This window comes from Oncorhynchus tshawytscha, linkage group LG02 (genome assembly GCF_018296145.1).
Source record: "Oncorhynchus tshawytscha isolate Ot180627B linkage group LG02, Otsh_v2.0, whole genome shotgun sequence".
NCBI lineage: Eukaryota > Metazoa > Chordata > Actinopteri > Salmoniformes > Salmonidae > Oncorhynchus > Oncorhynchus tshawytscha.
Window position 1 is genome coordinate 14,467,573 of NC_056430.1, and position 25,118 is coordinate 14,492,690.

A 25,118-nucleotide genomic window follows, 5' to 3' on the forward strand; every position below is an offset into this window, starting at 1 on the left:
GGCTTAATGGGTGACATGTCTGATGAGTATGCAGGCCATGGAAGAACTGGGTCATTTTCAGCTTCCAGGAATTGTGTACAGATCCTTGCGACATGGTGCTGTGCATTAATATGCTGAAAGATGAGGTGATGGAGGCGGATGAATGGCACAACAATGGGCCTCAGGATCTTGTCACGGTATCTCTGTGCATTCAAATTGCCATCACAAAAATGCAATTGTGTTCAATGTCCATAGTTTATGCCTGCCTACACCATAACCCCACCGCCACCATGGGGCACTCTGTTCAGAACGTTGACATCTGCAAACCGCTCTCTCACACGACACCATACACGCTGTCTGCCATCTGCCCGGTACAGTTGAAACCGGAATTCATCTGTGAAGGACACACTTCTCCAGCATCCCAGTGGCCATCGAAGGTGAGCATTTGCCCACTGAAGTCGGGTACGACGTCGAACTGCAATCAGGTTATTAAGACCCTGGTGAGGAGCATGCAGATGAGACAGTTTCTGAGAAATTCTTCAGTGGTGCAAACCCAATGTCATCAGCTGTCCAGGTGGCTCATCTCAGAACATCCAGGTGGGGCATATTTTTTTATTTCACCTTTATTTAACCAGGTAGGCCAGTTGAGAACAAGTTCTCATTTACAACTGCGACCTGGCCAAGATAAAGCAAAGCAGTGCGACACAAACAACAACACATGGGATAAACAAACGTACAAACAGAATAGAAAGACCTATATTCAGTGTGTGCAAATGTAATACGATTAGAGAGGTAAGGCAATAAATAGGCCATAGTGGCAAAATAATTACAATATAGCAATTAAACACTGGAGTGATAGATGTGCAGATGATGAATGTGCAAGTATAGATATTTGAGTGCAAAGGAGCAGAAAAATAAATAACAATATGGTAGTTGGGTGGGCTATTTACAGATGAGCAATGTACAGGTGCAATGATCGGTAAGCTGCTCTGACAGCTGATGCTTAAAGTTAGTGAGGAAGATATGAGTCTCCAGCTTCAGTGATTTTTGCAATTAATTTCAGTCATTGGCAGCAGAGAACTGGAAGGAAAGGCTGCTAAAGGGGGAGTTTGCTTTGGGGATGACCAGTGAAATATACCTGCTGGAGCACGTGCTACGGATGGGTGCTGCTACGGTGACCAGTGAGCTGCGATAAGGCGGGGCTTTACCTAGCAGAGACTTATAGATGACCTGGAGCCAGTGGGTTTGGCGATGAATATGAAGTGAGGGCCAGCCAACGAGAGAATACAGGTCACAGTGCTAGATATTATATGGGGCTTTGGTGACAAAACGGATGGCACTGTGGTAGACTGCATCCTATTTGCTGAGTAGAGTGTTGGAGGCTATTTTTTAAATGACATCGCCGAAGTCAAGGATCGGTAGGATAGTCAGTTTTACGAGGGTATGTTCGCCAGCATGAGTGAAGGATGCTTAGTTGTCCGCATATTCCAAGTCATAACTGTCCAGAGTAGTAAAGGTAGATGGGCGGGCAGGTGCGGGCAGCAATGGGTTGAAGAGCATGCATTTAGTTTTACTTGCATTTAAGAGCAGTTGGAGGCCATGGAAGGAGTGTTGTGTGGCATTGAAGCTCGTCTGGAGGTTTGTTAGCACAGTGTCCAAAGAAGGGCCAGAAGTATACAGAATGGTATAGTTGGACCAGATAATCACCAGCAGCAAGAGCGACATCATTGTTGTATACAGAGAAAAGAGTCGGCCCGAGAATTGAACCCTGTGGCACACCCTTAGAGATTGACAGAGGTCCGGACAACAGGCCCTCTGATTTGACACACTGAACTCTATCTGAGAAGTAGTTGGTGAACCAGGCGAAGCAGTCATTTGAGAAACCAAGGCTGTTGAGTCTGCCGATAAGAAGGTTGTGATTGACAGAGGCGAAAGCCTTGGCCAGGTCGATGAAGATGGCTGCATTGTATTGTTTTTTATTGATGGCAGTTATGATATCGTTTAGGAACTTGACCGTTGCTGAGGTGCACCCATGACCAGCTCTGAAACCAGGTACGGTGGAATTCGAAATTGTCGTTAATCTGTTTGTTAACTTGGCTTTCGAAGACCTTAGAAAGGCAGGGTAGGATAGATATAGGTCTGTAGCAATTTGGGTCTAGAGGGTCTCCCCCTTTGAAGAGGGAGATGCCCGCGGCAGCTTTCCAATCTTTGGGTATCTCAGACGATACGAAAGAGAGGTTGAACAGGCTTGTAATAGGGTTTGCAAAAATTGTGGCAGATGATTTTACAAAGAGAGGGTCCAGATTGTCTAGCCCAGCTGATTTGTAGGGTCCAGATTTTGCAGCTATTTCAGAACATCAGCTATCTGGATTTGGGTGAAGGAGAAATAGGGGAGGCTTGTGCAAGTTGCTGTGGAGGGTGCAGAGCTGTTGACCGGGGTAGGGGTAGCCAAGCCTGGCCAGCTGTAGAAAAATGTTTATTGAAATTCTCGATAATCGTAGAATGTGTTTCCTAGCCTCAGTACAGTGGGCAGCTGGCAGGAGGTGCTCCTATTCTCCATGGATTTTACAGTGTCCCAGAAATTTGTGGAGTTTGTACTACAGGATGCAAATTTCTGTTTCAAAAAAGCTAGCCTTTGCTTTCCTAACTGCCTGCGTAAATTGGTTCCTAACTTCCCTGAAAGTTGCCTATCGCGGGGGCTCGTTGCAAATGCAGTACGCCACAGGATATTTTTGTGCTGGTCAAGGGCAGTCAAGTCTGGAGTGAACCTTGCGCTATATCTGTTCTTGGTTCTACATTTGAATGGGGCATGCGTATTTAAGATGGTGAGGAAAGCACTTTTAAAATATAACCAGGCATCCTTTTTTAAATTAGAAGCTCGAACTGTTTGGGCACAGACCTGGATAGCATGATAGAACTCTGCAGGCTATCCTCTGCAGTAGCTTGCAACTCCACCCCCTTTGGCAGTTCTTTCTTGTCGGAAAATGTTGTAGTCAGAATTTTTGGTAGCCTTCCTAAGCCAGGATTCAGACATGGCTAGGACATCAGAGTTGGAGGAGTGTGCTAAAGCAGTGAATAAAACAAACTTAGGGAGGAGGCTTCTGATGTTAACATGCATGAAACCAAGGCTTTTACGGTTACAGAAGTCAACAAATTGTAGCGCCTGGGGAATAGGAGTAGAACTGGGGGCTACAGGGCCTGGGTTAACCTCTACATCACAGAGGAACAGAGGAGGAGTAGGATAAGGGTACGGCTAAAGGCTATAAGAACTGGTTGTCTTTTTTATTTTTAAAATGTTTTAAATTTGATTTATTTAATCTATATTTAACCAGGTAGCTAGTTGAGAACAAGTTCTCATTTGCAACTGCGACCTGGCCAAGATAAAGCGTAGCAATTCGACACATACAACAACACAGAGTTACACATGGAATAAACAAAACATACAGTCAATAATACAGTAGAACAAAAGAAAACAAAAAAACTATATACAGTGAGTGCAAATGAGGTAAGTTAAGGAAATAAATAGGCCATGGTGGCAAAGTAATTACAATATAGCAAATAAACACTGGAATGGTAGATTGGCAGAAGATGAATGTGCAGGTAGAGATACTGGGTTGCAAAGGAGCAAAATAAATAAATACCAGTATGGGGATGATGTAGGTAGATAGATGGGCTGTTTACAGATGGGCTATGTACAGGTGCAGTGATCTGTAAGCTGCTCTGACAGCTGGTGCTTAAAGCTAGTGAGGGAGATGTTAGTCTCCAGCTTCAGAGATTTTTGCAAATGACCAGTGTGCTCAGATAAGGCGGAGCTTTACCTAGCAGAGACTTGTAGATAACCTGTAGCAAGTGGATTTGGTGACGAGAATGAAGCGAGGGCCCACCAACGAGAGCGTACAGGTCGCAATGGTGGGTAGTCTATGGGGCTTTGGTGACAAAATGGATGGCACTGTGATAGACTGCATCCAGTTTGTTGAGTAGAGTGTTGAAGGCTATTTTATAGATGACATCGCCGAAGTCGAGGATCGGTAGGTTGATAAAAAGTTGATATACAGTACCAGTCAAAAGTTTGGACACACCTAGTCATTCCAGGGTTTTCTTTATTTTTACTATCTTCTACATTGTCAAATAATAGTGAAGACATCAAAACTATGAAATTACACATATGGAATCATGCAGTAACCAATTTTTTTTTAAACAAACCAAATATATTTTCTATTTGAGATTCTTCTAAGTAGCCACCCTTTGCCTTTTTGACAGCGTTTCACACTCTTGGCAATCTCTCAACCAGCTTCATGAGGTAGTCACCTGGAATGCATTTCAATTAATAGGTGTGTAACGGTTTTCTAGTGGTGATGAAGGAGAGTCGGACCAAACTGCAGCGTGTCGATTGCGATCCATGTTTAATACAACAAAGAAACACGAACTTACAAAAAACAATAAACAAAACCGAAACAGCCTATCTGGTGCAAACTAACAGAGAGTACACATAGGACACTAAGGACAATCACCCACGACAAACTCAAAGAATATGGCTGCCTAAATATGGTTCCCAATCAGAGACAACGATAAGCATCTGCCTCTGATTGAGAACCACTCCAGACAGCCATAGACCTTGCTAGACAACCCACTAAGCTACAATCCCAATACCACCACCAAAACCCCAAGACAAACACACCACAATTACAAAAACCCCATGCCACACCCTGGCCTGACCAAATACATAAAGATGAACACAAAATACTTTGACCAGGGCGTGACAGAACCCCCTAAGGTGCGGACTCCCGAACGCACCTCAAAACAATAGGGAGGGTCCGGGTGGGCGTCTGTCCATGGTGGCGGCTCGGGCGCGGGACGTGGACCCCACTCATTTAATGTCTTAGTCCCCTCTCCCTTCGTCCCTGGATAGTCCACCCTCGCCGCCGACCATGGCCTAGTAGTCCTCACCCAGAACCCCACTGGACTGAGGAGCAGATCGGGACTGAAGGACAGCTCGGGACTGAGGGCTCGGGACTGAGGCAGCTCGGGACTGAGGGGAAGCTCAGGAGTGAGAGAAAGCTCAGGAGTGAGAGGAAGCTCAGGAGTGAGAGGAAGGCTCAGGAGTGAGATCCTGGCTGAAGGCACTCAGGAGTGAGAGGAAGCTCAGGCAGGTTGATGGATCTACCAGATCCTGGCTGGCTGGTGGTTCCGGCAGATCCTGGCTGACTGGCACTTCTGGCGGATCCTGGCTGACTGGTGGGTCCTGGGAGACTGGCGGATCCTGGCTGACTGGCGGATCCTGGCTGACTGGCGGATCCTGGCAGACTGGCGGATCCTGGCAGACTGGCGGATCCTGGCAGACTGGCGGATCCTGGCAGACTGGCGGATCCTGGCAGACTGGCGGATCTAACTGATCCTGGCAGACTGGCGGATCCTGGCTGGCAGATCCTGGCAGACTGGCGGATCCTGGCCGACTGGCAGATCCTGGCCGACTGGCAGATCCTGACTGGCCGACTGGCAGATCCTGGCTGACTGGCAGATCCTGGCCGACTGGCAGATCCTGGCCGACTGGCAGTTCTGGCGGATCCTGGCAGACTGGCGGATCCTGGCAGACTGGCAGTTCTGGCGGATCCTGGCAGACTGGCGGATCCTGGCAGACTGGCGGATCCTGGCAGACTAGCGGATCCTGGCTGACTGGCGGATCCTGGTTGACTGGCACTTCTGGCGGATCCTGAAAGACTGGCGGATCCTGGCTGACTGGCGGATCATGGACTGGCGGATCCTGGCTGACTGGCGGATCCTGGCTGACTGGCGGATCCTGGTTGACTGGCACTTCTGGCGGATCCTGAAAGACTGGCGGATCCTGGCTGACTGGCGGATCATGGACTGGCGGATCCTGGCTGACTGGCGGATCCTGGCTGACTGGCGGATCCTGGCTGACTGGCGGATCCTGGCAGACTGGCGGATCCTGGCAGACTGGCGGATCCTGGCAGACTGGCGGATCCTGGCAGACTGGCGGATCCTGGCAGACTGGCGGATCTGGCTGATCCTGGCAGACTGGCGGATCCTGGCATGGCGGATCCTGGCCGACTGGCAGATCCTGGCCGACTGGCAGATCCTGGCCGACTGGCAGATCCTGGCAGACTGGCAGATCCTGGCCGACTGGCAGATCCTGGCCGACTGGCAGATCTGGCGGACTGGCAGATCCTGGCCGACTGGCAGATCCTGGCCGACTGGCAGATCCTGGCTGGCGGATCCTGGCAGACTAGCGGATCCTGGCTGACTGGCGGATCCTGGTTGACTGGCACTTCTGGCGGATCCTGAAAGACTGGCGGATCCTGGCTGACTGGCGGATCATGGACTGGCGGATCCTGGCTGACTGGCGGATCCTGGCTGACTGGCGGATCCTGGCTGACTGGCGGATCCCAGACTGGCGGATCCTGGCTGACTGGCGGATCTAACTGATCCTGGCAGACTGGCGGGTCCTGGCTGACTGGCGGATCCTGGCCGACTGGCAGTTCTGGCAGATCCCGGCTGACTGGCGGATCTGGAAGAGTCTGGTTGACTGGCAGATCTGGAAGAGTCTGGTTGACTGGCAGATCTGGAAGAGTCTGGTTGACTGGCAGATCTGGAAGGGTCTGGTTGACTGGCAGATCTGGAAGAGTCTGGTTGACTGGCAGATCTGGAAGAGTCTGGCTGACTGGCAGATCTGGAAGAGACTGGCTGACTGGCAGATCTGGAAGAGTCTGGAAGAGTCTGACTGGCAGATCTGGAAGAGTCTGGTTGACTGGCAGATCTGGAAGAGTCTGGTTGACTGGCAGATCTGGAAGGGTCTGGTTGACTGGCAGATCTGGAAGAGTCTGGTTGACTGGCAGATCTGGAAGAGTCTGGCTGACTGGCAGATCTGGAAGAGACTGGCTGACTGGCAGATCTGGAAGAGTCTGGCTGACTGGCAGATCTGGCGGCGCTGGGCAGACTGGCAGCACTAGCTGCTCCATATAGGCTGACAGCTCTGGCGGCTTCTTACAGACTGACAACTCCTTGCAGACTGACAGCTCCTTGCAGACTGACAGCTCCTTGCAGACTGGCTGCTCCATGCAGACTGGCTGCTCTATGCAGACTGACATCTCTGGCTGCTTCATGCAGACTGACAGCTCTGGCTGCTCCATGTAGGCTGACAGCTCTGGCGGCTCCGTGCAGACTGGCAGCTCCTTACAGACTGGCAGCTCCTTGCAGACTGGTAGCTCCGTGCAGACTGGTAGCTCCGTGCAGACTGGCAGCTCCGTGCAGACTGGCAGCTCCGTGCAGACTGGCAGCTCCGTGCAGACTGGCAGCTCCTTGCAGACTGACAGCTCCTTGCAGACTGACAGCTCCTTGCAGACTGGCTGCTCCATGCAGACTGGCTGCTCTATGCAGACTGACATCTCTGGCTGCTTCATGCAGACTGACAGCTCTGGCTGCTCCATGTAGGCTGACAGTTCTGGCGGCTTCTTACAGACTGGCAGCTCTGGCGGCTCTGTGCAGACTGGCAGCTCCGTGCAGACTGGCAGCTCCGTGCAGACTGGCAGCTCCGTGCAGACTGGCAGCTCCTTGCAGACTGACAGCTCCGTGCAGACCGGCAGCTCCGTGCAGACCGGCAGCTCCGTGCAGACCGGCAGCTCCGTGCAGACCGGCAGCTCCGTGCAGACCGGCAGCTCCGTGCAGACCGGCAGCTCCTTACAGACTGGCAGCTCCTTACAGACTGGCAGCTCCTTACAGACTGGCAGCTCCTTACAGACTGGCAGCTCCTTGTAGACTGGCTGCGCTGAACAGGCGGGAGACTCCGGCCGCGCAGGAGAGGAGAAAGGCTCTGGCTGCGCTGAACAGGCGGAAGACTCCAGCAGCGCTGTAGAGGAGAAAGGCTCCGGCAGCGCTGAACAGGTGGGACGCACTGTAGGCCTGATGCGTGGTGCTGGCACTGGTATGCCGTGCATGCTATGCCAAGCCCACACCTTTCTTTCTACTCTGTCCAATACATCCTCCACACTCTCAGACTCAGCACTCTGCTTCGCCGACAGCTCCAATTCCATCCATGGCTCTGCCCAGGGTCCTTGTCCGTCAAGGATCTCCTCCCAAGTCCATTTATCCAAAGAGTGCAGCCTCTCCCAATGCTGCTGCTGCCTCTGTTGCTTCTCCTGCTGCTGCCTTTGCTCCTGCTGCTGCCTTTGCTGCTGCTGCTGTTGCTCCTGCTGCACCTGTCGCTTCTCCTGCTGCTGCTGTTGCTGCTGCCTCTGTTTACCACGCCGCTTGGTCCTTGGTTGGTGGGTGATTCTGTAACGGTTTTCTAGTGGTGATGAAGGAGAGTCGGACCAAACTGCAGCGTGTCGATTGCGATCCATGTTTAATACAACAAAGAAACACGAACTTACAAAAAACAATAAACAAAACCGAAACAGCCTATCTGGTGCAAACTAACAGAGAGTACACATAGGACACTAAGGACAATCACCCACGACAAACTCAAAGAATATGGCTGCCTAAATATGGTTCCCAATCAGAGACAACGATAAGCATCTGCCTCTGATTGAGAACCACTCCAGACAGCCATAGACCTTGCTAGACAACCCACTAAGCTACAATCCCAATACCACCACCAAAACCCCAAGACAAACACACCACAATTACAAAAACCCCATGCCACACCCTGGCCTGACCAAATACATAAAGATGAACACAAAATACTTTGACCAGGGCGTGACAAGGTGTGTCTTGTTAATAGTTAATTTGTGGAATTTTATTCTATCTTAATGCGTTTGATCTAATCAGTTGTTTGGTGACAAGGTAGGGGTGGTATCCAGAAGATATCCCTATTTGGTAAAAGACCAAGTCCATATTATAGGAAGAACAGCTCAAATAAGCAAAGAGAAATGACAGTCCATCATTACTTTAAGACATGAAGGTCAGTCAATACAGAAAATGTTATGAACTTTGAAAGTTTCTTCAAATGCAGACGCAAACACCATCAAGTGCTATGATGAAACTGGCTCTCATGAGGACCACCACAGGAAAGGAAGACCCAGAGTTACCTTTGCTGCAGAGAATAAGTTCATCAGAGTGACCAGCTCATAGAATGTGTGCAAAGCTGTCAAGGCAAAAGGTGGCTATTTTGAAGAATCTAAAAATGTAAAATATATTTTGGTTTGTTTAACATTTTTTTGGTTAGTACATGGCTTGACATGTTCTTTCATAGTTTTGATGTCTTCACTATTATTCTACAAACCCTTGAATGAGTAGGTGTGTCCAAACTTTTGACTGGTACTGTATATATGTTTGTATTGCTTGTTTTGCATGTTATTTTTAAGGCTCACAGTAATTGGACACAGATAAAATGACGTCAAATCAAGTTAAATCAAATCAAATCAAATTTTATTTGTCACATACACATGGTTAGCAGATGTTAATGCGAGTGTAGCGAAATGCTAGTTCCGACAATGCAGTAATAACCAACAAGTAATCTAACTAACAATTCCAAAACTACTGTCTTATACACAGTGTAAGGGGATAAAGAATATGTACATAAGGATATATGAATGAGTGATGGTACAGAGCAGCATAGGCAAGATACAGTAGCTGATATCGAGTACAGTATAAACATATGAGATGAGTATGTAAACAAAGTGGCATAGTTAAAGTGGCTAGTGATACATGTATTACATAAGGATGCAGTCGATGATATAGAGTACAGTATAATAATGTAGGGTAAGTAACATTATATAAGGTAGCATTGTTTATATATTTACATCATTTCCCATCAATTCCCATTATTAAAGTGGCTGGAGTTGAGTCAGTGTCATTGTGTTGGCAGCAGCCACTCAATGTTAGTGGTGGCTGTTTAACAGTCTGATGGCCTTGAGATAGAAGCTGTTTTTCAGTCTCTCGGTCCCAGCTTTGATGCACCTGTACTGACCTCGCCTTCTGGATGATAGCGGGGTGAACAGGCAGTGGCTCGGGTGGTTGATGTCCTTGATGATCTTTATGGCCTTCCTGTAACATCGGGTGGTGTAGGTGTCCTGGAGGGCAGGTAGTTTGCCCCCGGTGATGCGTTGTGCAGACCTCACTACCCTCTGGAGAGCCTTACGGTTGAGGGCGGAGCAGTTGCCGTACCAGGCGGTGATACAGCCCGCCAGGATGCTCTCGATTGTGCATCTGTAGAAGTTTGTGAGTGCTTTTGGTGACAAGCCGAATTTCTTCAGCCTCCTGAGGTTGAAGAGGCGCTGCTGCGCCTTCTTCACGATGCTGTCTGTGTGAGTGGACCAATTCAGTTTGTCTGTGATGTGTATGCCGAGGAACTTAAAACTTGCTACCCTCTCCACTACTGTTCCATCGATGTGGAGAGGGGGTGTTCCCTCTGCTGTTTCCTGAAGTCCACAATCATCTCCTTAGTTTTGTTGACGTTGAGTGTGAGGTTATTTTCCTGACACCACACTCCGAGGGCCCTCACCTCCTCCCTGTAGGCCGTCTCGTCGTTGTTGGTAATCAAGCCTATCACTGTTGTGTCGTCCGCAAACTTGATGATTGAGTTGGAGGCGTGCGTGGCCACGCAGTCGTGGGTGAACAGGGAGTACAGGAGAGGGCTCAGAACGCACCCTTGTGGGGCCCCAGTGTTGAGGATCAGCGGGGAGGAGATGTTGTTGCCTACCCTCACCACCTGGGGGCGGCCCGTCAGGAAGTCCAGTACCCAGTTGCACAGGGCGGGGTCGAGACCCAGGGTCTCGAGCTTGATGATGAGCTTGGAGGGTACTATGGTGTTGAATGCCGAGCTGTAGTCGATGAACAGCATTCTCACATAGGTATTCCTCTTGTCCAGATGGGTTAGGGCAGTGTGCAGTGTGGTTGAGATTGCATCGTCTGTGGACCTATTTGGGCGGTAAGCAAATTGGAGTGGGTCTAGGGTGTCAGGTAGGGTGGAGGTGATATGGTCCTTGACTAGTCTCTCAAAGCACTTCATGATGACGGATGTGAGTGCTACGGGGCGGTAGTCGTTTAGCTCAGTTACCTTAGCTTTCTTGGGAACAGGAAAAATGGTGGCCCTCTTGAAGCATGTGGGAACAGCAGACTGGTATAGGGATTGATTGAATATGTCCGTAAACACACCGGCCAGCTGGTCTGCGCATGCTCTGAGGGCGCGGCTGGGGATGCCGTCTGGGCCTGCAGCCTTGCGAGGGTTAACACGTTTAAATGTCTTACTCACCTCGGCTGCAGTGAAGGAGAGGCCGCATGTTTTCATTGCAGGCCGTGTCAGTGGCACTGTATTGTCCTCAAAGCGGGCAAAAACGTTATTTAGTCTGCCTGGGAGCAAGACATCCTGGTCCGTGACTGGGCTGGATTTCTTCCTGTAGTCCGTGATTGACTGTAGACCCTGCCACATGCCTCTTGTGTCTGAGCCGTTGAATTGAGATTCTACTTTGTCTCTGTACTGACGCTTAGCTTGTTTGATAGCCTTGCGGAGGGAATAGCTGCACTGTTTGTATTCAGTCATGTTACCAGAGACCTTGTCCTGATTAAAAGCAGTGGTTTGCGCTTTCAGTTTCACACGAATGCTGCCATCAATCCACGGTTTCTGGTTAGGGAATGTTGTAATCATTGCTATGGGAACGACATCTTCAACGCACGTTCTAATGAACTGATCAACCATAGCTTTGATTGGACTGATCATGTCAACATCATACTTTCAAAATATTAGCTAGCAAGCAAGATGAGCAGTCATTATCATGAATCAAGTCAACAATCTACTGGCAAATCCTTTTCAATTGTTGTCATATGAAGAAAAGATATAGACAAAAAGTATCACTGCTCATTGGCCATTGGACATAAACAATACACAACAAGTTGGAAATCGCAAAATCAATGAGTGGTTTGGAATGAATCAGTGGCTAACTTCAAGCGTGGCAAAGCAATCACTAGTCTGCTATTCAGTGGAGTGGGTGTGTGGACCATATCTTGGTATAAAGGTCTCTTTTTAAGCTTAAAATGAGAAACATTCACTTACAACACCATTGGCCAGAAAAGGTTGAATACATTGGCCATGCTGTCAATCCTGCAAAAACGCTGCTGCTTTCAAAACAACTGGAAACTTGGAACTGGGAAATCTCAGACTTCAGTGAGTTCAAGACAACTGGGAACTCGGAGAAGAACAAGCTCAGACTGGGATAATATGTTTTGAACGGTCATCCAACTCGGAATTCCAAGTCAGGAACTCTGGCGTCTTTCTAGAGCTCCGACCTGAAGATCACTGACGTCATGACTCAACCTTGATAATACTGTAAGAGCGGCCCATGTTCTGAATTCTGTCGCTGTACATTTCAAAAGTGCTGAATAAATAGCTATATTCACTACGTCTGTCCTAGCTCGCTCAATAATGTATTCTTCGAATGTCACGGTTTTCTGTATGTGAAAGAGAGTCAGACCAAAATGCGGCGTGGCTATTGCGATCTATGTTTAATGAAACAAAGTAAACACGAATCAAATACAAAAACAATAAACGTAACACGAAAACCGAAACAGCCTAATACTGGTGCAAAGTAACAGAGACAGAACAAGGACAATCAACCACAAAACCCAACACCAAACAGGCTACCTAAATATGGTTCCCAATCAGAGACAATGACTAACACCTGCCTCTGATTGAGAACCATATCAGGCCAAACATAGAACTAGACAAACTAGACATGTAACATAGAATGCCCACTCAGCTCACAAACTGACCAACCAAAACATAGAAACATACAAAGCAAACTATGGTCAGGGTGTGACAGTACCCCCCCCCCCTCCAAGGTGCGGACAAAACCTGAACCTATTGGGGAGGGTCTGGGTGGGCATCTGTCCGCGGTGGCGGCTCTGGTGCTGGACGTGGCCCCCACTTCACCATAGTTTTAGTCCCCCACCTTGTCCGCTTCCGTGGTCTCCGAACCACGGCGACCCTACTTAATGACCCCACTGGACAGAGGGGCAGCTCGGGACAGAGGGGGGGCAGCTCGGGACAGAGGGGCTCTGGCAGCTCGGGACAGAGGGGCTCTGGCAGCTCGGGACAGAGGGGCTCTGGCAGCTCGGGACAGAGGGGCTCTGGCAGCTCTGGGCAGAGGGGCTCTGGCAGCTCTGGCTCTGGCAGCTCTGGGCAGAGGGGCTCTGGCAGCTCTGGGCAGAGGGGCTCTGGCAGCTCTGGGCAGAGGGGCTCTGGCAGCTCTGGGCAGAGGGGCTCTTCAGACTCCGGCAGCAGCGCCGGACAGGCGGGCTCTTCAGACTCCGGCAGCAGCGCCGGACAGGCGGGAGACTCCGGCAGCAGCACCGGACAGGCGGGAGACTCTGGACAGGCGGGAGACTCCGGCAAGTGCGCCGGACAGGCGGGAGACTCCAGCAAGTGCGCCGGACAGGCGGGAGACTCCGGCAGCAGTGCCGGACAGGCGGGAGACTCCGGCAGCAGCGCCGGACAGGCGGGAGACTCCGGCAGCAGCGCCAGACAGGCGGGAGACTCCGGCAGCAGCGCCGGACAGGCGGGAGACTCCGGCAGCAGCGCCGGACAGGCGGGAGACTCCGGCAGCAGCGCCGGACAGGCGGGAGACTCCGGCAGCAGTGCTGGACAGGCGGGAGACTCCGGCAGCAGCGCCGGACAGGCGGGAGACTCCGGCAGCAGCGCCGGACAGGCGGGAGACTCCGGCAGCGCTGGAGAGGAGGAAGGCTCTGGCAGCGCTGGAGAGGCGGGAGCTCCTCTAAGGATGAGCCGGAGAGACAGCCTGGTGCGGGAGGCTGCCACCGGAGGGCTGGTGCGTGGAGGTGGTGACGGATAGACCGGACTGTGCAGGCGCATTGGAGCTCTTGAGCACCGAGCCTGCCCAACCTTACCCGGTTGAATGGTCCCGGTCGCCCTGCCAGTGTGGCGAGGTGGAATAGCCCGCACTGGGCTATGTAGGCGAACCGGGGACACCATGCGCAAGGCTGGTGCCATGTAAGCCGGCCCAAGGAGACGCACTGGAGACCAGATGCGTAGAGCCGGCCTCATGGCACTTGGCTCGATGCCCACTCTAGCCCGGCCGATACGCGGAGCTGGAATGTATCGCACCGGGCTATGCACCCGCACTGGGGACACCGTGCGCTTCACAGCATAACACGGTGCCCGCCCGGTCTCTCTAGCCCCCCAGTAACCACAGGAAGTTGACGCAGGTCTCCTACCTGGCTTCGCCATACTTCCTGTGAGCCCCCCCCAATACATTTTTGGGGCTGACTCTCGGGCTTCCATCCACGACGCCGCGTTGCCTCCTCATACCAGCGCCTCTCCGCCTTTGCCGCCTCCAGCTCTTCCTTGGGGCGGCGATATTCTCCAGGCTGTACCCAGGGTCCTTTACCTTCCAACTCATCCAAATAATGCAGCCTCTCCCACTGCCGCCGCCGCCGCCGCCGCTGCTGCTGCTTGTTACCACGCCGCTTGGTCCTGTTGTGGTGGGTGATTCTGTCACGGTTTTCTGTATGTGAAAGAGAGTCAGACCAAAATGCGGCGTGGCTATTGTGATCCATGTTTAATGAAACAAAGTAAACACGAATCAAATACAAAAACAATAAACGTAACACAAAAACCGAAACAGCCTAATACTGGTACAAAGTAACACAGAACAAGGACAATCACCCACAAAACCCAACACCAAACAGGCTACCTAAATATGGTTCCCAATCAGAGACAATGACGAACACCTGCCTCTGATTGAGAACCATATCAGGCCAAACATAGAACTAGACAAACTAGACATGTAACATAGAATACCCACTCAGCTCACACCCTGACCAACCAAAACATAGAAACATACAAAGCAAACTATGGTCAGGGTGTGACATCGAAATTACAGAATGCCTCTTATCTGCTCGTCATTCCCTTTTACCATAGTTTATAGACACATCTCAATTATCAGTAGAAACCACATTTGTTTAAGCAAGTCAGCCATATCAGCTATGTTTAAAAAAAAAAGGCAGTAAAAGAGACTGAATGAACTGTTTCGTTGCCTGACAAGGGTCCGCTGATAACCAGGTGTAGCGGTAGTAAGGATTCACTCCATGGTGCTGAATAGAAAGCTCTTATGTGGGACAGCTTTATGTAGTCCTAACAGTTTGTGGGCACCGTTTGTCACTGTTATAGTGCAATTAATGTATTGTTTAGTGTTGTGTAGGGGAGTGGCTTTGCTGGCATGCATAAAAAACAAAACATTTTTGAGTTTGCCCCACCAAGATTTACATGCTACAATCACCACTGACCCCAGCACAAGGTGCACCTGTGTAATGATCATGCTGTTTAATAAGCTCCTTGATATGCCACACCTGTCAGGTGGATGGATTATCTTGGCAATGGAGAAATGCTCACTAGTGGGGATGTAAACACATTTGTGCACAACATTTTAGAGAAATACGCATTTGTATTCATGGAACATTTCTGGGATCTTTTATTTCAGCGCATGAAACATGGGAACAACGCTTTAAATGTTGCGTTTATATTTTTTGTTCAGTATAAATAACTTTAGTGAATTTTTTTCAGCTATTTCTATTTGTAGAAAACATTGTTTTTCTCTCTCTCTCTTTCTCTCTCTATATCTACATCTACATATATATATATATATATATATATATATACAGTATATATATATATATATATATATATATATATATATATATATATATATATATATATATATATACAGTATATATCATCACATACTGAGTGAACATTCCATACTGTTTGTAAGTATCAAAGACCCAAATATGACAATTCACAAATGCATGTTGCGAAACCACTAACATTTCAAAGCTACCACTTCACTGCCTGAAAGCTGTGCCTAAGTCAAACCCATGTGACGTGGATGATATATGAATAATGATTGACACCATCCATATTTCTATTTTCAGAGCCTATACTGTATTGATTAATCATTGCAGTGGCTATATTAGGCTGTGAAGGAAAGTGCAATCACTTGTTTAATGAGATAAGTGAAAAATGACAGTGCTATGCAGAGAACACTCTGAACAAAGGTAAACATTCTAGAACCGAGAGGATCGCACTTGGAGTTTAATGAAAGACAACTCATGCATAGCGGAACACCCAAACCTTCTGTTGGGATGCATTCTGAAACTTCAGAATGCATCCCAACAGAAGGTTTGCGTGTTAGAGATTCAGAATGCATCCTAACAGAAGGTTTGCATGTTATAGTTTCAGAATGCATCCTAACAGAAGGTTTGCATGTTAGTTTCAGCATGCATCCCAACAGAAGGTTTGCATGTTAGAGATTCAGAATGCATCCCAACAGAAGGTTTGCATGTTAGTTTCAGCATGCATCCCAACAGAAGGTTTGCATGTTAGAGATTCAGAATGCATCCCAACAGAAGGTTTGCATGTTAGAGTTTCAGAATGCATCCCAACAGAAGGTTTGCATGTTAGAGTTTCAGAATGCATCCTAACAGAAGGTTTGCATGCTACAGTTTCAGAATGCTTCCCAACAGAAGGTTTGCATGTTAGAGTTTCAGAATGCATCCTAACAGAAGGTTTGCATGTTAGAGATTCAGAATGCATCCCAACAGAAGGTTTGCATGTTAGAGTTTCAGAATGCATCCTAACAGAAGGTTTGCATGTTAGAGTTTCAGAATGCATCCCAACAGAAGGTTTGCATGTTAGAGTTTCAGAATGCATCCTAACAGAAGGTTTGCATGCTACAGTTTCAGAATGCTTCCCAACAGAAGGTTTGCATGTTAGAGTTTCAGAATGCATCCTAACAGAAGGTTTGCATGTTAGAGTTTCAGAATGCATCCTAACAGAAGGTTTGCGTGCTACAGTTTCAGAATGCATCCTAACAGAAGGTTTGCGTGCTACAGTTTCAGAATGCATCCCAACAGAAGGATGCATTCTGAAACTCTAGTGTAGAATTGCACCATGCTGTATGAGTGCTCTTCTTCTCTCTCTCTCTCTCAAATGTAATTGTAATACATTGTCAACTTGCATCTACTGTAGCTCTTTTCATTACATGTGTTTCTTTTGCCAACACAGATACAGTAGATGGTAGTCTGCCTTCTGTGCTTTCACATTACCACACACACACACACACACACACACACACACACACACACACACACACACACACACACACACACACACACACACACACACACACACATCAATATCATTAGTCCCTAACGTAACCATCTGTTCTTCTGTAAATTTCTTATGCATAAACTGCTAACCAATTCTTGGCAAAAAGCCTTCACTCTGAGCTTCACATGCATCACAGCTAATTAATTACCTGGGAGAGAACATGAATTGATATTTTGTGTGAGTCTTATGGGAAATTAAAAAATGCCTAACAACCCTGACTCACACCAAGTGGAGAGTGCTACCATTGCCTTTCTGGACATTGTCATGACACCGCAGACAGTACTGCCAGTGTACATACTAATTGTCACAGGAGGAAGTAGCCGCTACACCACCTTGTTTAATGAGGTGAGGTCTTTGAATAAATAACTAAATACAATTAAACATTAAATAACAAAAACACAAGTTCTTCACATCAGGGGTGGAGCATGAAAATTACAAGACATATTGCTATAGAAATATTTGATTTACTGCAAGGTAATGAGAAGCAGACAAGCAGTAATGTGATCAGTGAATTATCAATAAATAATAGGAGCGCTCCACATATCTCAAACGTCATCACATCTCAAACGTCATCACATCTCAAACGTCATCACATCTCAAACATCATCACATCTCAAACATCCTCACATCTCAAACATCATCACATCTCAAACATCACATCATCACATCTCAAACGTCATCACATCTCAAACATCACCACATCTCAAACATCACATCATTACATCTCAAACGTCATCACGTCGCAAACGTCATCACATCTCAATCGTCATCACATCTCAAATGTCATCACATCTCAAATGTCATCACATATCAAATGTCATCACATATCAAATGTCATCATATCTAAACACCAAACAGTCAATCAGTATTCACAATAAGTGCACACAATTAAGGAGAGTGTGCCCTGGGAGAAGGAGAGCGGATCTGGAGGGAGATGGGCACTCACGCACACTCACACATTCTGGTTCCACTGAATTTGGACTATGACACAGTCCCCACTCGCATCCTTCCAGCACACGCAAACCTGTACACACATAAACGAGATCTGCTGGACACAGGGAAAAACTGGCTATTCAAAAGGAAAACCCCACCCCCCTACCAACAGGTAGCACCTGGAGATAATCACAATTTAATGCATGTCACATAATAATCACAGTCAACCCAGAGAGGGTTCAAAACTGAGAGGGTTCAACCCAGAGTGGGTTCAAAACTGAGAGGGTTCAAAACTGAGAGGGTTCAACCCAGAGTGGGTTCAAAACTGAGAGGGTTCAACCCAGAGTGGGTTCAAAACTGAGAGGGTTCAACCCAGAGTGGGTTCAAAACTGAGAGGGTTCAACCCAGAGTGGGTACAAAACTGAGAGGCTTAAAAGAGTGATTACATACAGTATGTCTGTAAGTCAAAAATTAATCAAAACAAGGTTAAGCCGAATAGGATAGTATTCGGTTGAATTGACATCAACAGTTCGCCCATGTTAGTGATATCACATTGTAAGAAACTTTCAAATAACTTGTCAAAGCCACCATTCTCTTTGTTGAACGTTGTACTGTACATGTCCAGTTTGGGCAATATAACCCTATGAGCATAATAAGTTGAGAAGGTGAGAAGATGTCTTTTTGGTTGAAAATACATAGTTTCAATGTCTTTGTAACCAAAAATGTGTTTTTTTCATGTCATTTGATTACTGGGAACCTGATCCCACGGCATGTGCTCACTGCTCAGCTTGCCACCCCATTGTTTTCTAGCGTGATCAGGGATTTATATTGGAGAGACTATTTCTATGCATCTTCCTACATTGTCTATCTTTGGTCACCCACAGAGTCCTTCCTTTTCTCTTCTGCCTTCCAAAAGGATATCATCAAATCCAGACGCAGTCGCCTGCAAAGGAATTGGGATCTCAGATTTGCTGCATATACAGTGCACTCGGAACATATTCAGACCCATTCACTTTTTCCACATTTGGTTACATTACAGCATTATGCTAACATTTGTTTAGTTTTTTTAACTAGACAAGTCAGTTAAGAACACAAAACATGCATTATATAAATAAAAAAATCCTCATCCACACAATAACCCATAATGGCAAAGTGAAAACAGGATTTTAGACATTTTTGTAAATGTATTAAAAATAGAAAACAGATACCTTATTTACATAAGTATTCAGACTCTTTGCTATGAGACTCGAAATTGAGCTCAGGTGTATCCTATTTCCATTGATCATCCTTGAGATGTTTATGCAACTTGATTGGAATCCACCTGTGGTAAATTCCATTGATCGGACATGATTTGGAAAGGCACACCTGTCTATAGAAAGGCCCAAGGTTGACAGTGCATGTCAGAGCAAAAACCAAGCCATGAGGTCGAAGGAATTGTCTATAGAGCGCCGAGACAGGATTGTGTCGAGGCACAGATCTGGGGTAAGGGTACCAAAACATTTCTGCAGCATTGAAGGTCCCCAAGAACACAGTGGCCTCCATCATAATAAAATGGAAGAAGTTTGGAACCACCAAGACTCTTCCTAGAGCTGGCCGCCTGGCCAAACTGAGCAATCAGGGGAGAAGGGCGTTGGTCAGGGAGGTGACCAAGAACCCAATGGTCACTCTGACAGAGTTCCTCTGTGGAGATGGGAGAAACTTCCAGAAGGACAACCATCTCTGCAGCAATAAGGCCTTTATGGTAGAGTGGCCAGACGGAAGCCACTCCTCAGTAAAAGGCACATGACAGCCCGCTTGGAGTTTGCCAAAGGGCACCTACAGTAAAGGACTCTCAGAGCATGAAAAACAAGATTCTCTGGTTTGATGAAACTCTTCGCCTGAATGCCAAGTGTCACGTAGGGAGGAAACCTGGCACCATTCCTACGGTGAAGCATGATGGTGGCAGCATCATGCTGTGGGGATGTTTTTCAGAAGGCAGGGACTGGGGGACTACTCAGAATTCGAGGGAAAGATGAACGGAGCAAAGTACAGAGAGGTCCTTGATGAAAACCTGCTCCAAAGCACTCAGGACCTCAGACTGGGGGCAAAAGTTCACCTTCCAACAGGACAACAATCCTAAGCACACAGCCAAGACAATGCAGGAGTGGCTTCGGGGACGTCTCTGAATGTCCTTGAGTGGCCCAACCAGAACCCGGACTTGAACCTGATCCAACATCTCTGGAGAGACCTGAAAATAGTTGTGCGGCGACACTCCCCATTCAACTTGACCGAGCTTGAGAGGATCTGCAGAGAAGAATGGGAGAAACTCCCCACATAGATGTGTGCCAAGCTTGTAGCATCATACCTAAGAAGAATCGAGGCTGTAATGGCTGCCAAAGGTGCTTCAACTAAGTACTGAGTAGAGTCTGAATACTTATATACATGGAATATTTTTTTAATACATTTTGCAAAGATTTATAAAAACCTATTTTCACTTTCTCATTATGGGGTATTGTGTGTAGATTGAAGGTGGGGAAACAATTGAATCAATTTTAGAATAACGCTGTAACGTAACAAAATGTGGAAAAAGTCAAGGGGTCTGAATACTTTACGAATGGCCGCCTGGCCAAACTGAGCAATCAGGGGAGAAGGGCGTTGGTCAGGGAGGTGACCAAGAAGAGAGAGAAACCATAAGAAACCATAAATATTCTGTAACTCTTTGAAAACCTTATTTTGAATGTTTCTTATTCACAGCACACTTCACACTGGTTGACAAGAGATCCTCAGGGATCAAATCAAATCAAATCAAATTTTATTTGTCACATGCGCCGCATACATGAAATGCTTACGTACGAGCCCCCCAACCAACAATGCAGTTCAAGAAATAGAGTTAAGAAAATATTTATTGACTAGAGCGTTTTTCCCCCTCTGGTTGCACATGTGACATGCTGGTAGAAATTAAGTAATATCGATTTAAGTTTGCCTGCATGAAAGTCCCCGGCCACTAGGAGTGCCGCTTCTGGATGAGGATTTTCTTGTTTGCTGATGGCCTTATACAGCTTGTTGAGTGCGGTCTTAGTGCCAGCATCGATTTGTGGTGGTAAATAGACAGCTACGAAAAATATAGATGAAAACTCTCTTGGTAGATAGTGTGGTTTACAGCTTATGATGAGGTACTCTACCTCAGGCGAGCAATACCTCAAGACCGCTTTAATATTGTGCACCAGCTGTTATTGAAAAATAGACACACACCACCACCCCTCGTCTTACCAGACGTAGCTGTTCTGTCCTACAGAACGATATGGATTGTCATATAGGATACATATTTTAGGAAACCATGGGTTCGTAGAAAATGTTTTGCTCTGCATATCATTCAGCAATTGCACTGTAAGATTGATATAATGTAATGTTCTTGACATGTCTGAACAATCTGGACTCGGGTAGACATAGTAATAGTGAATGTAAATCCGGGACACTCCAATTAGTATTATATATTACCTCCAGGGATGTATTGTTGCCATAGTGCGGTGGAGCGGCGCTCCCTCACTTTTTTCAATTTGAGAATACACAGAGCTTGTAAAAAATATTTCGGGAAAATGTATTCTGGTAAATTCTAAATAAAGTATATTGCATTACCATTCCATGAAAACGATAGAATGACAAAATAAATAAATATGTAGGCTATAGCAGCCTATATGTGGGTAAATGTTGGTTTCTTCCCTGTCTTCTCTCTCTCTGAAGGTGGCACAAATGATGAGTAACTGCAGACATGTGTGCAGAGCCCCATCGGTCGTGACCACTTTGAGCATGCCAAACCAGACAGAACAGCCACAGACAGAAAACTCTACCAGGGGTTGCTAAAAACGGATGTCCTCAAAACATTTAGTTATGGACTTGGGGCTCATGTAAGGCTACGACGCATTTGAACTCGGACTACTGTCTGAGTGCTTATCTTATAGAAACGTACCACCTCTATTGCATATACAGACAAACTGATCCACTGCATGAACCTTATCATCACACTAACGAGATCTAGGATCCAAATTCACTGTGTGTCTTCCTTGATGTTCACAAACCTCCACGGGACCCCTCTTGGGCAGTGGAACCCATATATCACGATTTAAAGGGCGCTTTAAAAATAACCCTCATCAAGATTTGTTGCCTACACCTAATAGTCCTACTCTTCACGTATTATTACAATAAGTGATGAGTTATTTTTATTTTTTTATTTCACCTTTTTAAACAGGTAGGCTAGTTGAGAACAAGTTCTCATTTGCAACTGCGACCTATTACAAATAGAAGATTCACTTCTCACAGTGGTGCCAGTTTAGTCAAGTTACATCAAAGCTGAATCAATGGCTTGCAAGATTACATTGATGAATTAGTATTTTACATATCAGAACCAAATATAAAAGTGTAAAGGCTACTGTAGCAGTAGGCCTATAATGCAGTATGTTACACCAAAAACACCTCAGTACATTTCTTATCTGAAGCTGAATGGTCACATTTAATTCCTCATGCCGCCAAAATGTCACGCCTGCTCCCGGTCCCCAGCATTACGCACTCCTGCCACCAACAGTACTCACACCTGCCTTTCCCCGTCACGCGCATCAGCGTATTATTGGACTCACCTGGACTCAATCCAGGTGTTGATTGTCGTTGTGTATCCGTGTGCTGACGGTGTTCCTGTCTTGTTTCCAATTAAATGTCAACTCCCCATACCTGGTTCTCCATTCCAGCGTCGGTATTTACAGTAACAGCGCGTGCAATTAGGCAGGATAGGCTTTGATTGAAACTAAATACAAGAAAGGCTAATATTTTGTTAACACCATCTGCTTCAATTCGCCCACGAAACAGTCATTCAAGAAGATCTAAATGCATATTTACATGAAACTGCTTGAGATCAGGTGATTGGCATGCGGACAGAGTTTGGACATTTTACTGGTAAAACGTGAAGAGTTATCATTCATGATTGACAGTGATGATAGCCTATTTTTAAATGAGGTATGCCTGACTTAGTTTTGTGGGTATTAAAAATAGAAAAATGTATGGGCTTAGGAAGACGTTGCAATTGGAAAATGCATTTTATCCATAGGCCTATTCTACAACGATAGTCAATAGTCTACACCTCTCTGTACAAACTGATTGAGAAATGATAACATCATGAAAAAAATAGCACTACACCACCGTTTACATAATTAGCAACTTTGCAACTACTTATTTAGGTTTTACTATGTTATGTCTAGTCTAGGAGACCAGGCTGGACTGAATGGTAATGACTATTCTAGATTTTGTCTTCGGGATCCAAATGAACCATATGTAACTGAAGGGTGAGATGTTAGACACCCACTGTGTTTCACTGTAAACACCGAACAAGGGAATGTTTTCATATCTATTCTAACCAATTATTCTGAATTATCACCAATTATTATCCAATTATCCAGTTATTATAAAATGTTTTAAATGAAATGATTCTGAATATGAATGTAGTCAGGAGAGATGGGAATCAGAAGGAATGGTAGTGTTACAGTAGAGCGACTATGTTTGGGAACGTCTTTCCAACATGTTACATGAGCATCCTCCTGTGTGATTCCGTGTAGCCAGATGACTAGGAATTAAAGACAGCAACACTATCCAGCCAGTCAGCACATCCAGTAACCCTCTTCCACCTCCCTTATCCTCACCACCTCTCTCTACCAACAATACAGTATTATCTAAAACACAGCCCCAGGTGGTTGCAGAAGTCACTCTACATCCATATCATGACAATGCTGCTTCCTTTTTCCCAGTGGCAGTGACCTTATGGATTCCCTGTGATCTGTAGTGAAAAGACAGCCACCCCAACGCTAACATTGACAGGACTGCAAAGCCAGCCAACCATAGCTTAATCCATTCTAGCTGTAGTCACATGGTCTGGCTGAGTAGGTTATTTTAGATGTTGAACCTCCCTCGACTTCCGTATCCATTATTGTTTTATCATTCAGCCTATTAGCACACTAGGTACTGTAGCGTCCGTGGGTTTTTAGACAACTGGCATAACCACAACTGTTCTGTCATTCTGTGTTATGAAACTAAAAACACTCTTATTTCCACTGACCTTCACCTTCTGAACATTTCAGATGGTGTTTGCAAATGTTTTGTGCGCTGTTAAAATTTGATCCTCTTGTAAATACTTCTTTGTTAAATGATTAATGTACGTACATGTGCTAACATGCTCATCGCAGGCTGTACCGTTAAGTTAAGAGCAGAGAACTTGATTACAATGTTCAAATCCTAAATTCCTTTTGGAAAGGATCCACACAAGATTAGGAGTTGACTCAAATCGCTTGGGCTTGCATTTCTCACAAATTATTAAATTTAATATTGTAAAGTTTATTGTGGAAGTCTGAAATGTCTCATAGGTCATAGATTAATTGATTGCTAATTAGTCATGTTAGGGCTAGCCATCACTGTGTGGTTACATCCTTGATCACATCTATTTAAAAAAGGTCTGTTCCCATAACAGTCCAGTGTTCCAGCATAAACCACACATTTATGTATAGCTATTGTGAAATCTTTCTACTAACCCTTGAGTTTTTGAATGGTTGAGTAGCACTAAATATACACACAGTCAAAACCTGGTGTGCAATGACTTTATTCTAAGCCATGTAGAGTAGGACAGTTATCCAGTAGGCGTACAGTGTCATCAGAAAGTATTCATACCCCTTGACATGACATATTTTGTTGTGTTACAGCCTGAATTCAAAATGTATTAACTAGATTGTTTTTTTAGCCATCCACACACGATACCTCATAATTAAAAAGTGATAACAGGTTTGTCAAAATCTTTGCAAATGTATTGAAAATGAAATATCTAATTTACAAAAGTACTCGCACCCCTGAGTCAAGACATTGTAGTAGAACCTTTGACAGTAATTACAGCTGTGAGTCTTTCTGTGTAAGTCTCTAACACCATGTGGGCACGTGGGCCATCGTGCGTAAATTGATTTTGTCCCCCCACACCATACAAAATCACGACATGCAGGTTGAAATCTCAAAACAAACTCTGAACCAATTATATTAATTTGGGGACAGGTTGAAAAGCGTTAAA